The sequence below is a fragment of the Larus michahellis genome, chromosome 1, assembly GCF_964199755.1.
Source record: "Larus michahellis chromosome 1, bLarMic1.1, whole genome shotgun sequence".
NCBI classification, from domain to species: domain Eukaryota; kingdom Metazoa; phylum Chordata; class Aves; order Charadriiformes; family Laridae; genus Larus; species Larus michahellis.
Window position 1 is genome coordinate 192,311,858 of NC_133896.1, and position 22,803 is coordinate 192,334,660.

The window sequence follows — 22,803 nt, forward strand, 5'->3', positions numbered from 1 at the left end:
GGCGCGGCGGGCTGTCACTCAGGCGACGTCACAATACGCCTGTGTGCGCGCTGTAAACACTCGGGCGGGCGTGTGTGTGTGTGAGTGACGCGGGGGCGCGCCTCCCCCCCCCCCACCCCCCCCCCGGCTCGGGCGCAAGCCCGAGCCGGGGGGGGGGTGGGGGGGGAGGAGGCGCGCCCCCGCTTATTTCCCTGCGCGCATGGTAGCGGCACGAAAGGTAGCATCACTGGAGCAGGGGATGATGTAATTCTCCCTCCGGCCAGTAACTGCCTGCGCTTGCACCGATCCGACTGGCAAAGAAGGAGGGGGGGGGTAGGGGGGTGGGTTGTTTTACGCGTGATCGTATCAGCATCTCCTGACCGCGCACCCCCCCCGCCCCCCCCCCCCCCCCCGCCTTTAAACCCCGCTCCGCTCATCCCTCCCCCCCCCCCCCCCCCTCCCCTCCGCCTCCGGTGGGGCGCGGAGGAGGGAAAGGGGTTCGGGGGAGGGGGGGGGGGTTGGGGGGGTTGGGGAGGGAGCCCCGCGTCGTGTGTGTGCAGGGTAAACACGGCGGTGAGCGGTAAACAAGTCTAAGGTGCCCTCCGCCGCACGGCAACTTGCTGCGGGCGGGGTGTCCCCCCCCCTCCCTCCCCCGCGCACACACGCACACACACACTTCCCCCCTAACAAAAGCCCGTTTAAATATCAGCGTCAGCTTTTGTTCGGCGGGCAGCGGCAACCGGCCCCCTCTCCCGATCACCTTATTTCACCGGTCCGTGTCGTGTGTCTCCCCCGCCCCCCCTCCCCCCCAAAATCCACGGGTACCCCACGCCCCGTCCCCCGTGCGCGCATCCCCGCTCGCTCCGTGGCGCTGCCTCCCCCCCTCCCCATCGCACTAAGCGCCTCCAAACCCCTGTCCCCGGAGCGCCTGGTCCCTCCTGCCCGCTCTCTGGGGCAGCAGGCAGGTAGGCGAGAAAGCAGCTCCCCCCCCTCCCCGATTCTTCCCTCCTTGTAGTAAAAGGCAGTAGTTAAATGGCACTTACTGTCAGAAGTGGGGGGGGGGGGGAAGCCCTTCTCTCGGTGCAAAAGCAAAATAGCCACTCGCAGGACGTTGCCAGCATAGGAGACAGCGAGGAAAAAAAAATAGAAATAATCTTCCAGTAGCGTGTGTGCGTGCGGGGAGGTGGGAGGATTCTCTTTTTAACCGGAGAAAAATAAAATCAAAAAATAACCAGCCCCCCCCCCCCCCCCCCGGGTTGCCTTTTTTGTGCAGTTTCAGCAAAGCTGCGAGGAAGTTGGTCCTTTTGTTCCACTATTTATAGATTGCGTCAACATTGCGAAAAGGAGAAGGCGGAGCGGTGGCACTTACTCCTCGCCGGCGAGGGGGGGTGGGGGGGGAATGAAGGGGGGGGAAGATATCGGGGTGGAGGAGCGTGGAGACACACACACACACACATGCACGGCGCACCAAGCGACCTCAGCGCTCTCCACGCAGCCGCCCCGAACACGGCGGGGGGGGGGGGGGGAGGGGGGGACCGGGGGGACCGGGAGAACCGAGCTGCTTCCCCGCCCGGTTGCCGCCGCACAGCACCGCCCCGCGGGCGGCGAGGCGAGGAGCGCCGAACCGAGCGGCGGGGCCCCCTGGCCCCGCCGCTCGGTTCGGCGCTCCTCGCCTCGCCGGTACCCTTCCAACCTCCATCCCCCCGATAGAAACCTGTTGCGACCCCCTCGGTTGAAAGCTCCGAGGAGGGCAGGTGCATGTAGCGTCCGATCCCCGTTTTCCGAGGTTGGGCGATGGGTTAATCTTGGGGTGGGGGGGGGGGTGGGGGGTGGGGAGGACCCGGAGTGTGTGTTGGGGTGGGGGGGGTGTCGTGAAAGTTAAAAGTCTCTTCTCCTCCGCCATCCGAGGCGGGGGCGGCGTGGGGGGGGGGGGGGGGGGGAACCGGCGCTTTTCTGGCCGAAGGCCAATGTTTCTAAACTGAATGTAAACAAAGAAAACTGCAAACACCAGAGGAGGGCCTTCCACCGCCGCCGAGGCTGGGGAACGGTGTTCCCAAACGGGTGCCGAGCTTTGCTCACCTCCCCCCCCCCGCCAACTCCCCCCTCCGGTTTCCCTTCCCCCGTCCTGAGCGCCCACGGTCACCCCGGCCACCGCCCTCGGGTGCCGCGGGACGGGGGGAGCTTTCCGCCGCAGGGTAGCAACCCTCAAAAAAGCCACCCCAAAACACCCCACCTGTTTTTTGGGTTTTTTTTGGGTTTTTTTTGCTTTCAACTCGGTTTATTTTTTTTTTTTTTCGGAGAGCGAAGAGCTCGCCCCTCCCGCCCCGGGAGGCAGAGCCGCCCGTGCCCCGGGCGGGCGGAGGCCGGGACCGGGCTTGCCTGAGCCTGCCGAGGGCTGTCGGCTCCGGCCTCGGGGGCTCGGTGGAGCTGCCGGTGCCGCTGCTTGTGACACGCTCGGGGAAACATTCGCGGGACTCCTGCTCCGTTGGCAAAAACTTCTATGTTTAGACGGGGAAATCCTTCCTTGCGAGCACCAAGGCCGGCGGGGTGTCACCGCGGGGTTAGAGAGGAGCCGGACGGAAGGAGGAAGGCTGGAGGTGTGCCTGACACCGCTTGTGCCATCGCCCTAGAAACACCCGTGGGGGACACGCGGGCGATGTGAAATACAGCCGTCGGACAGGGCGACGTTTGGCTTTTTTTTTTTTTTTTTTCCCCGCTCTTTGCTTTCGTGAAATCTATGGGCGGATGATTTCCCCTCTAAGTTATGTTTCAAGACGGCGGATGCTTTGCCCATGATGATTTTCTGGGGGAGAGTGCGAATCCCTCGTAAATCTCCCGCCCCAGCCCACGCACGGCCCCGGCTTGCTGTGGGGAGCGGGGAGCGCAGGTAATTAATGGTTGGGGAGAGCTCCGAGTGAATAAAATAAAATCCGTTAGTGTGGCTCCTTTCTTCAAGTGTCCCCTAATTCCGGGCTTTCCTCTCCTCTACGACTCCGTGCTTCGCAGCGAGGTCTCCGTCCCACTTCGCTGCACTTGCGCCAGGACACGACGCTTGCTCATCCTCCGTGGGGACTGCGGCTACTCTCTTCCTGCTCTGCTGTGGTCAAAAAAATAATGAAAAAAAAAAAAAGGAAAATAAGGGGGGGGGGGGAAGAAATAACGAAAATTACCTAGTTCGAAGACGGACAGTGTTCACTGTCACTCAAAAGACGGATCGTCTTTTGCGTACAAAACCCTTGGCAAAAGTGAACTCTTTTAATAGCCCTTTAAGTGATAGTGTAAAAATTGGCCGGTGGTGGAAGGTAGTAAATAGTGGTAATAGAGAATAGATCCAAACTGTGAACCGTGAATAAGCCTTCCTGGAAAGAGCTGAGAACCGCACAGAGAGTAGGTAGGCAATTCGCTTTGCTGCTTCCTAAAACTTAAAAGAAAATGGGAATGTGACGCGCTGGCACAATTTTATTATTTTATTTAAAAAAAAAAAAAAAAACACGTCTCTGAGACAAAAGATTTTTTTTAAAAAAAAAAAGTAGGGTTGTGATGGAAATGTTGGAGGGCAGATAGAAGCGAGAGGCGAAAGGCGGGCGCGCCTGCCCCGAGCGCTCCGAGCCGGGGGCTGAACTTCGGCGAAAGCCGCGGCGTGCAGAAGTGTTGCAACAGCACTTTGGAAGTCGCTAAAGAAAAGCCGAATTGTTCGAACTTAAGGTAACTTAAGGAAACTCGTTCTGACCTACATTGCTTTTCTGAGTCAGCAGCCGCAGCCCCGCCGGGTCGCTCCGCGCTCCCGCCGCCGCCGCCGCGCACCCCCGCGGGCGGAGCCGCCCCCCCCCGCCTCCTCCGCCCCCCTACCCCCCCTCCCGCGGGCTCGCTGCTTGCCCGGGTTGACAAATAAACTCGCCTGGATCGAGACGGTTTCACTTCTGCCGTCAGGAATGCCTGCGCGTTTTGGCTTTTTGGGGGGGGATTTTTTGTTTGTTTTGTTTTGGGGTTTTTTTGGTTGTTTGTTTTTTTTTTCAGGTTTGCGGACAGAGCAGCACGCCTGCTTCGGTGGTGGTTTGCTGGCTGGTTTGTGCGGGGGAAAGATAATTTAAGCGGAGGACAAGGCTCTTTATTATTTTTTTTTCCCCAAGTTTTTAAGAGCTGTACTGTATTTTCCGAAAGGATACAGATTGTTTCCTGCACCGGGCAATAGATGCCTTGCAGGGAGAAGTTACTACGTGTTGCACGCTGCTTTGCTCTTAAGATAGACAAGGAAACTCTGAAGTTCCTATCAAAAGTTTAACAAATAGCTTTCCATATTCCTTCTGTAACGTAATATAAAAGTAGCAACGATTAAGCTCCAAATGTCCACATTTTCAAGACTCGTAGTTTAATCCACTTTGCAGCGAGCTCGTACAGTTACACCGACCTTTTACTAAACGCACGGTCAGCATCAGGGGAAGAACCAAGAATGTTGGTTACAGTAAGCTGTGCGCCAAGTTACCGCATCGCCCCAGGCGGGCGAGGGACTGGGAAAACTGAGCCGGTCAGCTTTCTTTTATATTCAAAATGACGAAAGAGTGTCGAGATGAAATGACCTCAAAAAAAACCACCTCCGCCTTTTGGAAAGCAGCGCTTGCTGCCTTCTCCCTTGCCCCCCGCCGCTCCCCCTCAATTTTCACTTCTTAGTTAGTGACACGCCGTTGACATCAGCAGGCAAACTGAAACGACAAAATTCAGCTCCAAATGCCTGGATTTTCCGGTCAGGCGTTTACCGGGTTTGCACACCGCTGTGAGCGCCGCTTTTGGTGTTACTATCATTATTACTGATACCTTCCTGCAAACTTTTAGGATTTTGTTGGCAGCGTACGGCAACTCACCGCATTTCAAAATGGGACGGAGAAATCAAATCCAAGGTCCTTTCCTTTATTTTTTTTTTAAAAAAGAAACTTTGCCAGTAGCGGTGGGGAGTTGATTTGATGCTCTTTACTAACAACTTCTAGCAGCTGTGCGCTAAAATACCGCTAGTATTTCAGTCTCCCTCCTTAAGAAACCAGCGAAATTTGGAGATAGCGATCGAAAGCGGCTCCCCGCGCCCCTAAGCAGGGAGGGGGGCCGGGAGACGCCGGCTCTGATTTTGGGGGTCGAGGAAAAGATGTTTCTGGGTGGAGAAAGGGCACCTCTCCCAAGCCCTGTTTCCCTCTCAGACGTGTTCGCAGCTGGACGCGGGGGGACGTCCCCGCTTGCCTCACCGTGGGGACGGGCCAGGGTCGCGCAGCCACCTCCGGCTCTGCGCTAGGCGGGTGCCGCCAACCATCACCAAATAAAGTCAACGCCTTCGCCTGCCTGATTTTTATCCTTCAAAGAACCCCACAAAATTCCCCCGTGGTGTCACGGAAAAAGAGCGGTAGTAACCGCCGCTTCAGAGCTCTCCTTGCTCACAAGCCCCAAATGTCAAAGGCAGGGGGGAAGGGGGAAAAAAAAAAAAAAAACCAAGAAAAATCAGATATAGCTGAGGAGGAGAAGGGTGTGAGGGAGGAGGGGGTGAGAAGGGTTTTGGCTGTGCCGGGGCTGACACGGTGCGTCTCCGCTTCCAGCGAAGCGGGAGCGACTCCGGTATCCCGCTCTCCTCCTCGGCGATGTGCTTGGAAGTTCTCCGGGAGCCCCGCGTCCTGCAGCCCCGCCGGGCTCCGCGGGGCAGCCCCGGCAGCTGCCCACCTCCCCCTGCCCCTCGTTCAAACGCCTCCAGAGGGCTCGGGCAGCCCCGCAGGGGGGGGGGAAGGGCGGGCGGCGGAGCCCCCTCCGTTCCCCCAAATCGCTCTCCGTGCGGTCAAGCCCACAGAATGGGCTCGAAAAGCGAGGTTTTGGGAAACCTGTGGAAGGAATGGACGTGATCTGCGCGTCAAAGCGAAGCAGAAGGATCAGCAGCCGCCGTTAACACGAGTCACTTCTACCGAGATTTTGAGGCTTTTTTTTTTCTTTTTTCGGTCTGGAAACTTTTTTTTTTCCTCTGTGTGTGTGTATCTAGAGCCGCGTAATTTCGTAATTATTTTTTCAGACATCGTTGTCTATATCGAACGTGCGCGACCAGGTTGTTAAAAGACTGGATGATTTTTGCTCATACCAACTGGATCTCTGCAAGATTTAATTAACCCCGTGCGCCTCATCCCGTTTCTTTCACCGAACCAACTAGCTATCTGAGCAGCCTGCGGTCGGCTCGGCACTGCTCTGTGTTGCAGGACTGAAAAGGTACGATGCAACGGATGCAAAATGATTACAGCCTTTCAGGGTGTTACCGAGGTTAAATCAAGGTCCCCGGACGGTAAGAGCAAAGAACTGGTAGCTGTCCAAGAACAAAATCGTTATTTTTAATTAAGCCGAGTTTTTTTTTTTTCTTTTATTTTCTAGCGTAGCTGGAAAGTGTCTTTGTTCTCTGTAAATTAGTGGAGGCTTTAAAACGTGCTCGTCGCGACTGACCGGCGGGAGGATATATACAGCAAATAATGACAACCCTCAGCGAAAGAAATACAGTGACCTGGGTTTGGATAGTGGAGTCCCAGCGACGACTTGTCTTTTCCTGGGTTTATTTATTTATATATTTATCTTTTTTAAAAAAAAAAATATTTTTAAACTTCAATTATTTCAGAGCCGTGGCCAAAAGCAGGGGGTGTAATTTCAGAAATGCCGCCCCCCGCCCCCCCCCCTTCCCCTTCCCGTGGCCCCTGGCCGGACAGGGGCTGCCGGGCACCGGGGCCGGGGGCACGGGGAACTCGCTTCTCTCCAGCTGCAAATGTTATATCTCTCTCCCTTTTTCGTTCCCCAGTCCAAAGATTTGGCTGGTAATAACTAAATCTGTGTGACGGCTCGCTTTCCTGCCAGGCTCAACATCCAGCTCATCCCCTCGATGTCAGGTTTCTGAGCGTCCTGTTTTCGGACACCCTTTTCCTCGGCGATGTCCCTAAGCTTATATTTTTATGTGTCCCCCTCTATCCCTCTCCCGCCCCAGTGGCACCGGGGCTACCGGTTTGGTCTTTTGTAGAACTTTGCGTAGATTTGGGTGTAAATTCAGGCAATTTGAGCTCTACAGACGACGATGTTATCTTCCTATTTGGCGTAATTAAATTAAGAAATTTTAAACCTCATAGTTAAACATACCAAATGCAAATACTCGGCACCTTGGGTATCTGCTAGTACTTTTATTTCTCCCGGTACATAAGGAGTTATTTAACATATAGAAAGAAGCGACGAATCACCTCCTTTTAGCAAAAGGTCAAACGATGCAATTAAGCAAAAAAGTTCAGAGTCGGAAAAGGTTGAAATATGGCTGTAAAAAAAGCAGCAACAACTGGATTATTTTTTTTTTCCAAGTGTAACCGCCTTTTGGACTTGAGATGGTTGCTTCTTCTCGGTTATTTCCTTGTCCGGGGGATATACCGAGTTCCCGAGGGGCCCGATTCTGCTCGCAGGGAGGTTACCGGGAGGGGTGCCGGAGGGGGGTCCTGGCACTGAAGCCATGTCTACGCTCAGCTCTTGGTCAGGCGAAGCGGGGTGGAGAGCCGCTGGCAGCCCGCTCCAGATCTGCTTCCCAAGCTAGTTTTGGCTTCCGGGAAAATTAGTAGTTACTGTAAAATTGTTCAAATTGCTCCGATGGAATCTTTCCGGTATATTGGAAATACGCAAAGACAGGAACGATAATGACACCGCTTCGAAAAATAACTTCTGGCTCCTTGAAAGAAGCAAGAAAAACTTTCAAGACCTGGTAGTTAATGACAGTCATTCCTATCCCGCTCCGCTGAAACCAAAACGTGTGTTTGGGGGAATTTCAGGCTTTCCTTTTCGATCACCCTGTGGGAGAGGGGGAGCCCTCCTTTAGCCACCGCCTGTCCCCGTGGTCCGTGGGTACCGCCGAGGCGCCGCCTCCATCGCCCGCAGGTTGCCCCGCGGGGCAGCGGGGTCTCCCTGCGACCGGTATTCGTTTTTTCCCCGCTCCCCCCGTTCTCCCCTTGGCCGCCCTGAGCCGGGCAGAGGGACCGGGGACCGCCGGGCGCTGCCACCCGCTGCCACCTGCGCTGTCCCCAGCCGGGACGAGCAGTTCTGCAGGGCTGCAACCACGTTCAAATCATTAGTGCTTCTTAGTTGTTTTTTCTTCTTTTTTTTTTTTTTCCTTTCTTTTTAATTGTTTCTCTGCACGAGCCTCTTATCTTTTTCTCGCAGACACTGGAGCCAGTGAAACCAGTGGGTGTGCAAGCAGTTGCGGCAGCCCGGAGATCTCGCTTTTCCCCCCCCTTCTCCTCTAAACGCTGCTGTTAAAATGCTGGCGATGTGGTGATTCGTCTCCAGCTGCTGCTGCTGGTCAGTATTTACCACCAGACAGTCATTTATCTCCTGGGTTCAGCTTTTTTTTTTTTTTTTTTTCCGGAAGGGAAATGCAAAAGAAATTTGTATTCGGCCATTTTCTGCAAACTTGACACCCCGAGCTGCGGATTTGTCCGTGCTGGGACTTTCCTGGGGGGAGCTGAAACGCTGCTGGCGTTTCACTGTGCATGCCAACTCTGCAAACTCTACAGCTGAGCTGCAAAACGATTTGTGGGTCACACCGGCAGAGCCCCCGGCTCCTTTCCCCCTCTGTGTCTCTGTGGCAGTGGCCACAGAGCTGTCCCGGGGCACGATGAGCCCTTCCCGTGGCCCTGGGACTGTCACCGTGGGCTGTGCTCGCCGAGTTCCTCCATTTAATATCACTTGGCTGGTACACGGGGGGCGATGCTCGCCCTAAGGCAACCCGGGGGACGCGTGGGAGGAAGATGGGTGGCCGCAGAGGAGCTGGGACAGTGCTGGGACACTCTAAGACTGGGCTGGAAAAGTCTGTGACAGCGCTGGGACAGTTGGGACGGTGCTGAGGCTGTCCTGGGACAGTGCTGGGACAATGCTGGGACAGTTGAGACAGTGCTGAGACTTGTCCTGGGACAGTGCTGGGACAATGCTGGGACAGTCGAGACAGTGCTGAGACTATCCTGGGACGGTGCTGGGACAATGCTGGGACAGTCGAGGCAGTGCTGAGACTTGTGCTGGGACAATGCTGGGACAGTAGGGACGGTGCTGAGACTATCCTGGGACGGTGCTGGGACAATGCCGGGATAGCCTGAGACTATCCCAGGACAGTTAGAATAGTGCTGGCACATCCTGTGACAGTGCTGGGACAATGCCGGGGCAGGCTGTGACCATCCCGGGACAACGCTGGAACAGTTGTGACAGTCTGGGACTGTCCTGGGACAGTTAGGATAGTGCTGTGACATCCTGGGATGGTGCTGGGACTATGCTGGGACAGTGCTGGGACGGTGCCGGGAGGGTGGTGGGACAGCTGGGGCGGTCCGGGGCGGGCTGGGAGATGGCAGCGCCAGGAGGAGCGAGCCCCCAGCGGGGTCGGGGGAAGGCAGGGAAGGGCAGGGGAGGCAGGGAAGGGGGGAGCCACGGCCTTGGCTCCCCCGACTCCGAGCGGGGAGCGCCCCGGGGACACCCTCTGCCCCGGCCCCGGCTTCCCCCGCGCCGGCAGCAACCCGGCGGCCGCTGCGGAAGGTCGGTGCGGGGAAGGGCTGGCCTGCGGGAGCCGGGCCCGGGCTCTCCGCCCAGCGCTCCCGGGGCTCCTGAGCCGGCCGCCGCTCTCCATGCTCTCCGGTAAGGCGGGGCTGCCGCGCAGCTGCCGGGCTGCGGCGTTCAAGAAGCGTCCGCATCCCGCATCTCTTGCGTGTAAAAATCAGTATCTGTCCCAGAGCTCGAAGAGGCGGCCGATAACATCAACCGCTTCTGGCTTCTCTGCAGCTGCACCCAATACACCTTGTGGTTTCCTCCTTCGGTTTTGTTTTTTCCTTTTTCCCCTCCTAGAGACACCAGTCCTCCGGCTGGGGTCCGCCCGTGTGGGTCACCTGGAGCGGCACCACCGGCGGTTCCCCCTCCAGCTCAGTCACGGCCCGAAATGCTCCGGCTAATCGACCTTGTCCTGCCCATTCCTTTGTGGTGGCAGGATCGGGCCCGCTAAATGGAAACTAAAGGGCAAAAGGAAAAAAAACCAAACAAAACCCCACCACCTAAACAAACCCAACAACCACCTGCCATAAAGTTTTTTAAAGTTATTTTTTAAAAGTAGAGGTATGTTTGCATCTCAGCTGTGGCCTTTCAGAGCTCCCAAGTGAGCTGAAAGCTATTGGAGGACCTTATGTATCAGTGAGTGTGGGACAACAGTTCCAGGAGAATGATTTAGCCTTATTATATAGAGTTATATCAAAGATATCAATATTAATCAATTGACATTCAAAATTATTTGCACACTGAAATGCCAGTAGCTCTGTAAAGGTGTTTTCTTCATTACTTTTGCTTAGAGATATAAAACACAGTTCTTTCTTGGCCATGTGCATTTAGCAGACCAAATTCATTAAAGACGTGTGTTTTGTACAATCCCACAGGACAACTTTAATCACCGGTGAAATTTTATTTGACTTGGCAAAGTAACAGTGGGGATTTGACTCATCAAGATGTAAATTAAGAATAAATAGAGGGAAAAAAGTTTCTCTGCATACATCTGAATGTATATGTCCTCATTTTAGTAGATTAATTAATATGACTCCTCAGTCATAAATTAATAAATGCTCTAGAGGGAATTCAGGGAAGAGTAACCAAAATGATTAGTGTACTAAGGGGCTAATGTATGGAGGAACTTTATTCAATATCTGTAATGTACGTCTGCATAGATAGAAATGAAAGTAGTCTGGGTAATGAGATGTACATGTTTGTGGCCAGGGAGATTTGCAATGTGCGAGTGTAATAGGTCTGCTCCTGCTGAAGTGCTCGCTCCCACTAGCAATGCTCAGTGCTTAAGGACAATCTGAGGCCCCAGCCTAGAATTCAAACTGGTTTTGAGCTGTTGCTTCAAGGTATGCAAACTCCCGAGAGAAATGAGATTTCAGAAGCTTCACATGCCTGGCCTGTTTCATCACCTAACTCTGCGTGACTTAATGTGCAACTATGTATTTGTCACTCTTCTGTGAGTCCAGATTTTCTCATGTATTTCACAGCAAATTGAAGCACTTTATTTGGGACTCTGTAGTCTACCTTGGAGGCTGATTCCCTGGAGTTTGGATATGGCAACATCTAGCTTGTATGTACTGTACCAGGACCCGTACTGTCTCTTTTTCCTTATATTGCAGTCTTTCTTCCCCACAAAGAAACAAAAGGGTTCTCGGGAAAACATCTGAAGGAGAATAATGTGTCCTCAGGATTAGCATTTCTTCACTTAATAGCTGGGTTTTTTTATTTATTTTTTTATCAGCTGTTACACCCTGTTCTCATTCGTGTTTCCTACTTGGTTTATAAGCTTACTTGGGTAAGATCATTTTTGGGGAGTCCAGAAACTAACTCATTACAGCAATTCTGTATACTGACTTACAGTGATTATGGAGAGTTGTAGCGTGCTTATAGAATGTGATAGTTGAGTCATAGCCACTATGGCCTAAGGATGTAAGAAAGACAGATAAAAATTATAATATGTTATATCAAAAGGAAGTCATGCTAGTTATTAAAAGCATGGCAGTGTAAAATGATATTAAGAAAGCATTTACTCATCACAAAATAATTACCTTATTTTTGTAAATACAGCTTGCCTTGTGTTACAGCTCAAGTGAGTGGCTCAATTATGTGTGACGCTACTAAAACTATAACTAAGTTAACACAATCAACACATCTTTGTATAGACCCTTGCTTTCCACATGTAACACACAACCAGCAGCACCTAATTCACTGCCCAGAAGAATGTTTAGCTCAGAAACTTTGGCAAAGTTTTCCACATGAGACTCTCATCCGAGAGCATGTTGAATTATTTGGTGCTTGGGTAGCTCAGATGGCATCATAGGCCTCGCTCCCCAGGTGTCGTCTGGGATCCTTGGGCATCTGACTCCTGTTTAAATATTTCTCGTTGGGTAGTAGGAGGTAAGTATCTGAGCAGCTTTAGATTTTGACCCTAATTTTTTTCTTGGGCATCATATCAAAGATCTCTCATTGCACCTGCAAATGTACATTTACTAGAAAGTAACCCTGGACAAGAATATCCTGCTTCTAATGAAGGGATTTCAGCTGTTGTGGTCTAGTGTCCTGCACTGTACTGGTAGAGAACGGATCTCCATTTTGAAATTGTCAGGAGGTGAGATTACTGTAGAAGTAAATCTCTTAGCTCCTGAGAACAGGAGAGATGCATTGGTCTGTTGAAAAAGTACTTAGAGCCTCCAAGGTTAATCCCATACAACTTCATTTAGAAGGAAAACGAACAAATCTCAGAAACAGTGGAAGAAAGTATGGGAGGGGGAAGGTGCAAAGAATTGGGGTGGGAGGGCACAGCAAGAGTGAGAAGAGGGAGGCATGCGTCTGGGATATCCAGGGTTGTTTGTAAATCCATATATAACTGGGCAACTGACGTAATGCTCTCAAAACTCATATTGTAAATAATGTGACAATAGAAAGAATCGTAGTTGAGGGATATTCTCATGAGTCCGGGTAGGTGGAAGTTTTGTGCTTGTCTTCGGTAGAAACTACTTTCAGCTGCACTAAAACCATTCACTAATGCAGTGCCATTCAGAAGGAGTTATGTGAGAGCAGGTGTTATGTCTTCATAATAATTTTGAGGAAGGAATGACTTTTCATTGTTGTCATAACTAAAATAGTTATTTTCATTACATTTATTCGTTTATTTCTAAATTTGGATGGCTACTGCAGGAGCAGGTACAGTATATAACATATACAGGCCTATCTCAACATCCCAGCTGCTTACCCACCTCATGCCGATTTTGAGTGAAGAAATGGGCCTTCTGTGGTCTCCCAAAGAGACCAAATCAACAGATTGTGTGTCAGTCGAGAGCTTCCTATAAGGCACGAAGCAATCTGCACAGGGGTCTTCCCATAGGAACAAATGCCTTCCTAGAAGCCCTCACTGAGGAATTACAATTCATAGTACTCTGCCTGAATGTGTTTTGTCATGCAGAAGGCAATTATGTTGAAATAGTTTAAAATATGTAGGTTATTGATATCACATGGGTGTGCACGCTAATTGTATTGGCTGACTGAAGAAATGAGACAAGGCTAATTAGCAGAATAAGGTTTTTTAACAGTAGCTCTGAACGTTCTCCTGCCAGAATTGCTGCCCTCAAAGAGCTTTCTAGAATACATACGTGCACTTGCCACCTCACTACAGATGTTGTCTACTGGAAAAAATTGTGATTGTCTCTACCCTTTCCTTTTGGAGCCCTAGATCTCCAAGGAAGGAAAATAAGCATGTCATGTGAAAAACCCCTAAAGTCTGTACTTGATATTTTAACTTCCCTTTGCAAGGCAGCTGCTGCATTTGCACATGTGGGAATCTGGTGAGCCATACAATCTTAGGCTGAGGATTTCTATTCACTAGGGATTAGCTGAACTGTTTTCCTAAATCAGTCACCAGATCTGGATTCCAAATTAACAAAGTGGTGCTGAGCAATAATGTAGACTCTAGGTAGCAGCTTTGCAAATTTATTCAATGAAAGCATTATAAAAGCAGGCTGTCTAACTGCCTTAGCTTTAGTGCAGTGAACTCAGAACTAGCGGGCTGAATTTATAACAAGTAAAAAGCTGAGGTTCATTCAGTTCCAAGGATGCTGAATGAGAAATGCTGGTCTTTGCGCAGTTACTCTAAACACAGCTACTCACAACAAAAAGTTTAGAAGATGCAGAGTGACTGTATCCTAGAAAATAATCATAGAATCATAGAATTGTTGAGGTTGGAAGGGACCTTTAAGATCATCGAGTCCAACCTTTAGCCTACCCTGACAAGAGCCACTTCTAAACCGTGTCCCTCAGTGCCCCATCTACCCTTTTTTTAAACACCTCCAGAGATGGTGAATCCACCACCTCCCTGGGCAGCCTATTCCAATGTTTAATAACCCTTTCAGTGAAAAAATGTCTCCTAATATCTAATCTAAACCTCCCCTGACGTAACTTGAACCCGTTTCCCCTTGTCCTGTCACTTGTCACCAGGGAGAAGAGGTCAGCCCCCATCTCTCTACAACCTCCTTTCAGGTAGTTGTAGAGGGTGATAAGGTCTCCCCTCAGCCTCCTCTTTTCCAGGCTAAACAACCCCAGCTCCCTCAGTCATTCTTCGTAAGGTTTGTCCTCCAGACCCCTCACCAGCTTTGTAGCCCTTCTCTGGACACGCTAATGTTAGAAGGGACCTCAGAGATCATTGAACCTCTCCCTATGCCCTGATGACCAGCTATTCCTCTGTCTTTTCCATTTGTCTAGACAGTTCCTAAAGACATCCGGGGATGGAGATTTCACCTCCTCACCCCTACCCCATGCAATCTATGCCAATGTTTAACCATCCTTCATGTTGGAAGTCTTTTCTTGGCATGTTTTCCGTAGTCATCTGTAGACTAAACCATGCTAGTCATTTTGCTTATTTTTCACAGGGTTCATATTTTTTTTTAACCTCTGATAATCCTTATCTCTCTTTTCTGAACTCAATCTGATTTACCATGTCTCAAACTAGACGCAGTATTCCAGCTAAGACTTTGCCACCGCTGAGGGAGCAGACAACTCAAGTCTCCTAAAGGCTGTCTTACTCTTACTCTTTATGTATCTCACTATGGGGTTCGCTTACTTATTTATTTATTTCTTTAATTGCAGCAGTACCGTTGATTGTCCTGGCTATGCTCCACTACCTGCTTTCTACAGGGCCGCTGCCTTACCAATTCTTGCCTAGCCTGTATTTGTGCAGTGTGAAAGTACAGGACTTTGCATATATCCTTGTTGATCTGCCACCTATTTTCTAGACTGTTTCTCCAATTTGCCCAGATAATCTGAATTTCAGTCCTGTAGCTGGCTGTGAGCTAGCATGGGATCATCTGTAATAACAAATATGCTTATTTTGTCTTCCCTCATTCAGGTTGTCAATGGAAATAGAGAAGCCCCAAATTTAGCACGTTCCTGGGGAATCCCACTCTATACATCCTTCCGTTTCGATAACTAACCATTGATAAATGCTACTACTGAATGACTTGCCAGCCAGTTCGTACTCATCCTATACTAGTTTCCTCTAAACCATGTTTCTCTGTCTTAGTTAGAAGAATAATACATGTCAGTGTCAAAAACAGTCAAGATATGACACCTCCTGCTTCTCCCATCTGTTATCCTGTTGCAGAAGGAAACTAGATTAGTATGTCACCACCTAGTCTTATCCAGAAAAGACTATATACTATTAAGGGTGCCAGAGCAATGGAACAGGCTGTCCAGAGGGATTGCAGAGTCTCCTTCTCCAGAGATATTCAAACCCCACCTGGACGCGTTCCTGTCCAACCTGCTCTAGGTGAACCTGCTTTGGCAGGGGGGTTGGACTTGATGATCTCCCAAGGCCCCTTCTAACCCCTGCCATTCTGTGATTCTGTGATTCTATATACACCTAATTCAAGGCTTTATGAGGCCTGGAGCAGCAGTTCCCAAACTACGGCCTCAAGTGAAGGCACTGCCTATGAGGGAAAGCACCAACCTGACTGAAATCAAATCGGAGGAGTGGGACTCACAAGCTGAAGTACCTCTCTCAGGGTTAATGTGGTGTCACAGTCAGGGCAGCGGGGCTGATTGATAGAGCAATCTGATGTGAGACATCACCCAAGAGCTTTTTTCCATCTGTCTTTTCTGCGGATGGGTGTGGTGTCTTGAGAAACTCGTGTTTGAGGCAAGTGACATTCAGATGCTATTTGTAGCAAAACAAAAAGAAAACAGTTGGATCTCTGGAACATACCAAAAGAAAAATAAACCATTAAAATATGACTTTCATTCAGATATGTAATGAAAATGCACTGAAAATGTCCTGCACAGGGACAGGGGGAAATACAACATGCAGCCAGAGATCAGAAACCTACAGTCATTAATTTGATCTTCCTCAGCAGGGCATGCCAAGATGAAACAAATATTAGGGAAAACTTGGTGCACATTAATATAATTTATCTTTAGAGGTGTATGGTGTACATCACATCACACTTCTTTTTAGTCAGAAGAGAGAAGTAGGTACTTTGAGTATATAATTCACGTAATCAGTTTTAGAGAGGAACTGCACCTGGAAATACCCATTTGTGTAGAGCATGATCTGACAGGTCACAGGTAGACCAGTATTTTAGATGTCTAATATTAACTTATGCAATTTTTGCTTTTTGTGTCAGGTGAATAATTAATCATTTCTGGTGTCTATTAATTGTTATGAAAAGGGAGTCAAAATCTCGACATGGGGAGTGCCTCATTGATTTGAATTTTTGGAAAGCTTGATATCAGCAGGACACGATTTAAATGTAGAGTTTCCAAATGCCTCCCATTATAACTCCATATATAATGATGAGCTTTTTATCTGCCAGATATATCACTTCTCTCATAACTGCCATCATTCCTCTTGTTGCATAGTTAAGAACTGCAGGTTTAGGTAGACCCTCTTCTACCCCTGAAAAAATCTTAAGAAGAAGGAAGGCTTTATGGCTGTCATTAGGGAGTTTCTGTTAAGTAACTGCCACTGTCAGAGTTCTTGGCATCAAGAAGTCCTATCTGTGAGACACAGAAGTTCTTGGCATCAAGAAGTCCTATCTGTGAGACGCAGAAGTTAATCTCAATAGATTTCTAATGCAGATTTACTAAATGGTATTAAGCATTTGTGCAGATACTTATTCAGTGTTTAAATCCAATATAGTTTACTTCACCTGGTTGACCCCGATTAGTTTTCTCAAAGCACCTTGTGTAGACAAATCCTGAGCTTGTCTTTGACCTGATAACAGAGCTAAACTCTCTGTGCTACAATGTCTGTGGATCCGGATGGTGCGTGTCCCTGATGGAATTCCAGAAGACAGTGCCTGACCCAGAGCCACTGGCTTCTATGTTGCTATTTGAGGGGTTATAGAAGCCAAAAATGTCATGGGGATTTTACTGTAATCTGATAGATCTGATGACCTTGTTAATTTATAAGGTCATGAATATTAAAATCTTGTGGCATGTGTGACTATTCTTTTAGGCTTGGTATATAAAAGCCCAATGTGCTGAACAACAATTTTCAAGGTTTTTTTCCCAAGGCACAGAGAAGAGCCTTTGTATGTATCCCCCTGTAGCAGTATGCAGAGCATGAGGTACATCATTTATGCTAGAATTTTTCCCCAGAGTTCTCTGATGCAGATAAGACTGTCTGTCCTGAAACTGATTTAAGAAATTCAGTTGAATTCTAAAACTTGGTAAAAACTCCGAAGAAACAGATAACAGTAACAAGACAATTACAGAAAGGAAGAAGCATAGGCAGGTGAAGGCCACACAGATGTAAAGAAATACTTGGCTTTAAAATGTTAATTGCCATATTTATACTTCTCCTTCTTCCTTCCTGGAAGGCTCCGTAGTATTGCCATAGGACCACACAGAAGTTGTGGGTGTATGCTTGGGCCATCTAGAACAAATGGTTGAGTCACCATCCCTGGAGGTGTTTAAAAGAGGGGTAGACATAGTGCTTAGCGATATGGTTTAGTGATGGTTTTTGTCACAGTTAGGTTGATAGTTGGACTAGTTGATCTGAAAGGTCCCTTCCAACCCAGGCAATTCTATGATTCTATGATTCTAAATTACAAAGTATTTTTTCAACCTTGGGCACAAGGTCATTGAAATATAATGTCAGAAAATTGCCTTAATTCAGTGCAAATGGTTGGCATAGTTTCTGAACCATGTTGTAAGATTATGAAGTTGCAGTTTTCATGGTGATCCCCCAACCCATGTGTTTTGAAAAGGTCAAAGAATGAGATCATACTTCTGCATCTGTGTTAACATTATTCTGCAGAATTCTGAAGAAAATGAAAGTGATCTTTACATATGACAGAGACAATACTGCTTCATTCTTTCAAGTTTTCTTTGGTATCTTGGTTTCAGAGATTTTACAGTCAACTTAAAAAGACACAAAAATACTGATGAAATTGCATGCACAGTTTTGTATCACTATTTGCTACATAATATGCATATATTTTCTATACTAACTAATTAATGTGGCTGCAAATGCAAAACTGCTTTTTATACATTAAAATGATGAATTTCCTCAGTTTGTATTTGCAGATTCAACATCAATGCAGTTATGCACTTTTTTTTAGTTTGCAAGTGGTACCCCTCCCTCCCCCCCACCACCTATAAATAAATAAGACAGGAGAACTACTGACAATGGACATGGAGAAGGCTGAGGTACTCAACATCTCAACATTTTTTTAATCTCTGTTTTCAGCGGTGATCTCTCTTTCCACATCTCTCAAGCCCCTGAACTTCAAGGCGGGGACTGGGGGCGGATGAAGTTCCTTCCATTATAAGTGAAGATCAGGTTTGTGACCACCTGAGGAACTTGAACATACATAAGTCCATAGGACATGAAGAGCTGCACACCAGGGTCCTGAGGGAACTCGCTGATGTATCTTCCAAGCCACTCTCCATCATATTTGAAAAATCGTGGCAGTTAGGCAAAGTCCCCTGTGACTGGAAAAAAGGAAACATCACACCCATTTTAAAAAAGGGTAAAAAGGAGGGCCCTGGGAACTACCGACCAGTCAGCCTCACCTCCGTGCTCGGTAAGATCATGGAGTGGATCCTCCTAGAAGATATGTTAAAACACATGGAAGACAGAGGTGATTAGAGAGAGCCAACATGGCTTCACCAAGGGCAAATCGTGCCTGACTAATTTAGTGGCTTTGTACAATGGAGTGACTGTATCATTGGACAAAGGAAGAGCTACAGATGTCATCTACCTGGACTTTTGTAAGTCCTTTGATATGATCCCCTACAACATTCTTCTAAATTGGAGAGATATGGGTGTAATGGACTGCTAGATGGGTAAGAAATTGGCTGGATGGCTGTGTCCAAAGAGTCAGAGTCAATGGCTCGATGTTCAAGTGGAACAACCAGTAATGAGTGGTGTCCCTCAAGGGTCTGTACTGGGACCAATACTATTTAATATCTTTGTCAATGACAAAGACAGTGGGATTGATTGAACACTCGGAAAGTTTGCAGATGACATCAAGCTGAGCAGTGCAATTGATTCACTAGAGGAAAAGGAGGCCATCCGTAGGGACCGTTACAGACTTGAGGAGTGGGTCCATGCACGCCTCATGAGGTTCAACAAGGCCAGGTGCAAGGTCCTGCATCTGAGCCAGAGCAATCTCCAATATCAATACAAACTAGGGGATGAGTGGATTAAGAACAGCCCTGCAGAAAAAGACTTTGGGATATTGGTGATGAAAAATTGGACATGAGCTGGCAATGTATGCTTGCAGCCCAGGAAGCCAACAGTACCCTGGGCTGTATAACAAAAAGTGTAGCCAGCAGGTTGAGGGAGGTGATTCTGCCCCTCTACTGCACTCTGGTGAGACCCCACCTGGCATACTGTGTCCAGTTCTGGGGTCTCCAGTCCAAGACGACATGTATCTGTTAGAGCGCGTCCTGAGGAGGGCCACAAAAATGATCAGAGGGATGGAACACCTCTCCTGTGAAGACAGGCTGAGAGAGTTGGGGTTGTTCAGCCTGGAGAAGGGAAGGCTCTGGGAAGACTTTATTGTGACCTTTCAAGATACAAAGGGGTCTGTAAGAAAGACGGAGAGAGACTTTTTACCGAGGCTTGTAGTGACAGGAGAAGGGGCAATGGTTTTAAACTGAAAGAGGGTAGGTTTAGAATGGACATAAGGATGACATTTTTTATGATAAGGTTGGTGAGACACTGGAACAGGTTTCCCAGAGAAGTTGTGGATGCCCCATCTTTGGAAGTGTTCAAAGTCTGGTTGGACGAGGCTTTGAGCAACCTGATCTAGTGGAAGATGTTCCTGCCCATGCCAGGGAGGGTGGACTGGATGGCCTGTAAAGGTCCCTTCCAACCCAGACTATTCTATGAGTCTGTGATCTATTTTTAAAACGTGGCTATTTAAAAGAGAATGTGTTTGTCTTCAGAATAGGTCAATATTAATGGCTGGTGTTATATAAAAGAATGAGATAAGTCATTGTACCCTAATTCTGGATATGTGGCACACTGTTGTAGTCAAAGAGAAGTCATGTTTTTGCTTCTGTGTCTCTAAAATGGGTTGTTATCACAGAACAATAGAAAGCAGTGCTAAAGAAGATCTGAGGTCATCTACTCCTGCCCTCTGATCAGGACAGAATTAAATATAACTATGTTCTCCTTAACAGATATTTGACTAACGTGCTTTCCAAGACCTCCAAGAATGGAGATTTCAGAACCTCTCAAGATGGTGCAATCCAGTGTTTAATCATTTTAGAAAACTGTCCTTTTTGTCATATGCAAGTTATATGTGCAAGCCTGTATCTCTTTTGCTGCAAGTTAAACCCATTGCTACCTCATCTGTATCTTGACTTGAAATGGCTTGAGAATAACTTATTTTTCTTGATCTCCAGCCATTCTTGCAGCTTTACTTTTATTTTCCATCTTTCCTGATGTGCAGTGCCCAAAATTGGATGTGATGCAACCTGTGCCAAACAGAATGGAAGGATTCCTTCATATGCCTCGTCAGGTGTACATCCCGTCATATTATGACTGCTTTTTTCATAACAAAATGACACTGTTGATTAATCTTCAGTTTATTCAGCTATAATCCTAGGGTATTTTTCTCAGAACTGCTCCTTAGCCTATCATCCGTCCTCCTTCATGTGCTGCCTAAGGGTAGAACTTTATTCTTTTCTCAGTAGAATTGCCTCCTGTTGTTTTCAGACCATCTCCATTTGTTAAGATCATTTAGTTGTTTACTGAGCCGGTCTGGAATATTCACTTATCTGCCAGTGAGAGTTGTGAGGCCTGGGAGAGGTTTTCAGTGTTTATCTTTGGGGTAGGTGTCCACATGTGAGTTAGGTGTCTAAATGCCCTTTGGAGTCAAACTAGTCAATACAATCAATGGAGTTTAGAGATAATTCATCTCACTCTTATGTAGACATCTACATTTGGTCAGCTGAACAGATCACTCATTGTACCCTTCATAATTAATTCATTAATGTTAATTCAGTGTAAACATAGCAAAGGAGGTCTGTAGGCCAACTCTCGCTTGGAAGACAATATGAAATAATATTAAAAAGCTCTTTGAAAAAGACATTACAGCAATTTTATAGCTTGTGCAGTAGGAACTGGAAGTAGGAGCCCCAATTACGCCTTCCTTTCTCATCTCTTTGTTCACATGGAACAGCTCTGCCTCTCACCTGCCTACTCCTAGTTTTTAATTACGAAAATATTATGGAGGAATCTTGTTACAAAGCAAGATAAAAAGCTTATTTTTCTCTGAGTCCGTTAAATCACAGAACATATACTTTCTCTGCACGGGACTCTATCCAAGGGTGAAAAGCAGCCCCAAACTCTGCAACTCTCTGCCTTTTGTTTCTGTGGCAAAGAAGTAGATCAGCCCTAGTGTTTGCTTGGATGTATTGATTAGGGATAGTTTGCTACTACTGTACTTCATGGTTACTATATTTTTTGTTATGGTAGGTGTTTCTCTGTGTTTGTTGGCAAATAAATAAAGTCGTAGTTAATATATGTGCAATTTCTTTTAATGGTCAGCTTTATGAAATTCCCAGGCTTTAAGCCATATGTGAAACAAGTATGATATGGTGGCCATAATCTATGTTCTGCTCTTGAGAAATAGGCCACATTCCTTCTGAATGTGCAGTTTGTCATTTGTGGTGAATGCCCAGGGAAGACTTGGGAGGGAAAATTGTTAGTCTTTGTAATGATAATATCACTTCCTAGGTGCATCTGTGCCATAAGGCACCAATGTTTTCCTCTTCTGAAATGCAGATGTCCAGGGTGGGATTCTTCTAATCTAAATGTAGATGTCTGCAATATGGATGTTTATATCTAAGCATGTCATCTTAGGTAATGTTTATGGTTGATGGAGAGGAGTAAGTAATTCTGGGGAGTTACTTCATCTGACCAGTTTTTCACATTTACTTTATGATGAGAAGAACCACATGTTAGAAGCGTCTGTTTCTCTCCTCTAGTGTCCTGTTAATGAGAGTGCTGAGGCCACCCACTGTCATCAGCTGTGCCCAAGACCAGTGCTTCCAGAAGACCAGTGCTGTAGCAGCATCAGTTGTCACTGAGGCCCGCAGGGAAAGGGAGGACAGCTCTTAGCTAGCCTTTCAGTCACTCTCATTGATATCAAACAAGTAAAGGACACAAAATACTGAGGCCGACTGACCCAGTGCATTGCAGCTGACACTGCAACAGGCAGTAGAGGTTGAACTCTCAGAAGCATAACTAACTTTAGGTTTTAGATCTTCAGTATCTTCCCAGATGATAAACCGAGATGATCAGCCCACCAGATGGCTGATAAAACTGCCATCTTCAAGGAACATAACGTCCCAATATTTTTGTTTGATACTATATCTACATCCCCTTCCTTCTGACCCTGATGGTGTTGATCTTCTCAGATGATATCCACGGACTAGGTTCACTCTAGAAATGCAAAATCCATATTTCTAGGGAGAAATTCCTCTCCTTGGCTTTCCATTTGGCTACAGGAAGTATTTTTCATCATAGGTTGCAGTGAGGAGCTACAATCCAGCCAGTCCTTCTGCTGTCTTTGTTGTCAGGAAAAAGTGATCTATCAAAGGCCATTTAGTGGCAATTTCAGCCAGACACTTATGAGTGCTGATTCTTTGTTATTTTCTCATTATGTGGTTCCTAGGTTTCTAAAGGTCTTGACATACATTCTCTACCAATAAGAAAAAAATCCTTCCTCGTGAGATTTAAGCATGTTGCTTTTATCTTTAATGGAGCCATGTTTGAAC

The 22,803-nt window shown here is 47.8% G+C and overlaps 2 long non-coding RNA genes across 3 annotated transcripts in view; one reads left to right on the forward strand and one right to left on the reverse strand.

Annotated features, from left to right (window-relative positions):
* LOC141734508 (uncharacterized) overlaps positions 1-1,481 on the reverse strand; it is a 75,512-nt gene extending 74,031 nt beyond the window's left edge. The window contains exon 1 of one of the 2 annotated variants that reach the window (XR_012584541.1): positions 1,023-1,419. This is a non-coding gene — a long non-coding RNA (uncharacterized LOC141734508). Of the gene's footprint in view, positions 1-1,022 lie in introns of both variants that reach the window. The other variant, XR_012584542.1, reaches the window with a different exon arrangement.
* Positions 1-22,803, forward strand: part of LOC141734477 (uncharacterized) — a 92,429-nt gene that overhangs the window by 52,779 nt on the left and 16,847 nt on the right. Inside the window, exon 9 of the long non-coding RNA XR_012584537.1 lies at positions 18,257-18,593. This is a non-coding gene — a long non-coding RNA (uncharacterized LOC141734477). The remainder of the gene's footprint in view (positions 1-18,256; positions 18,594-22,803) is intronic.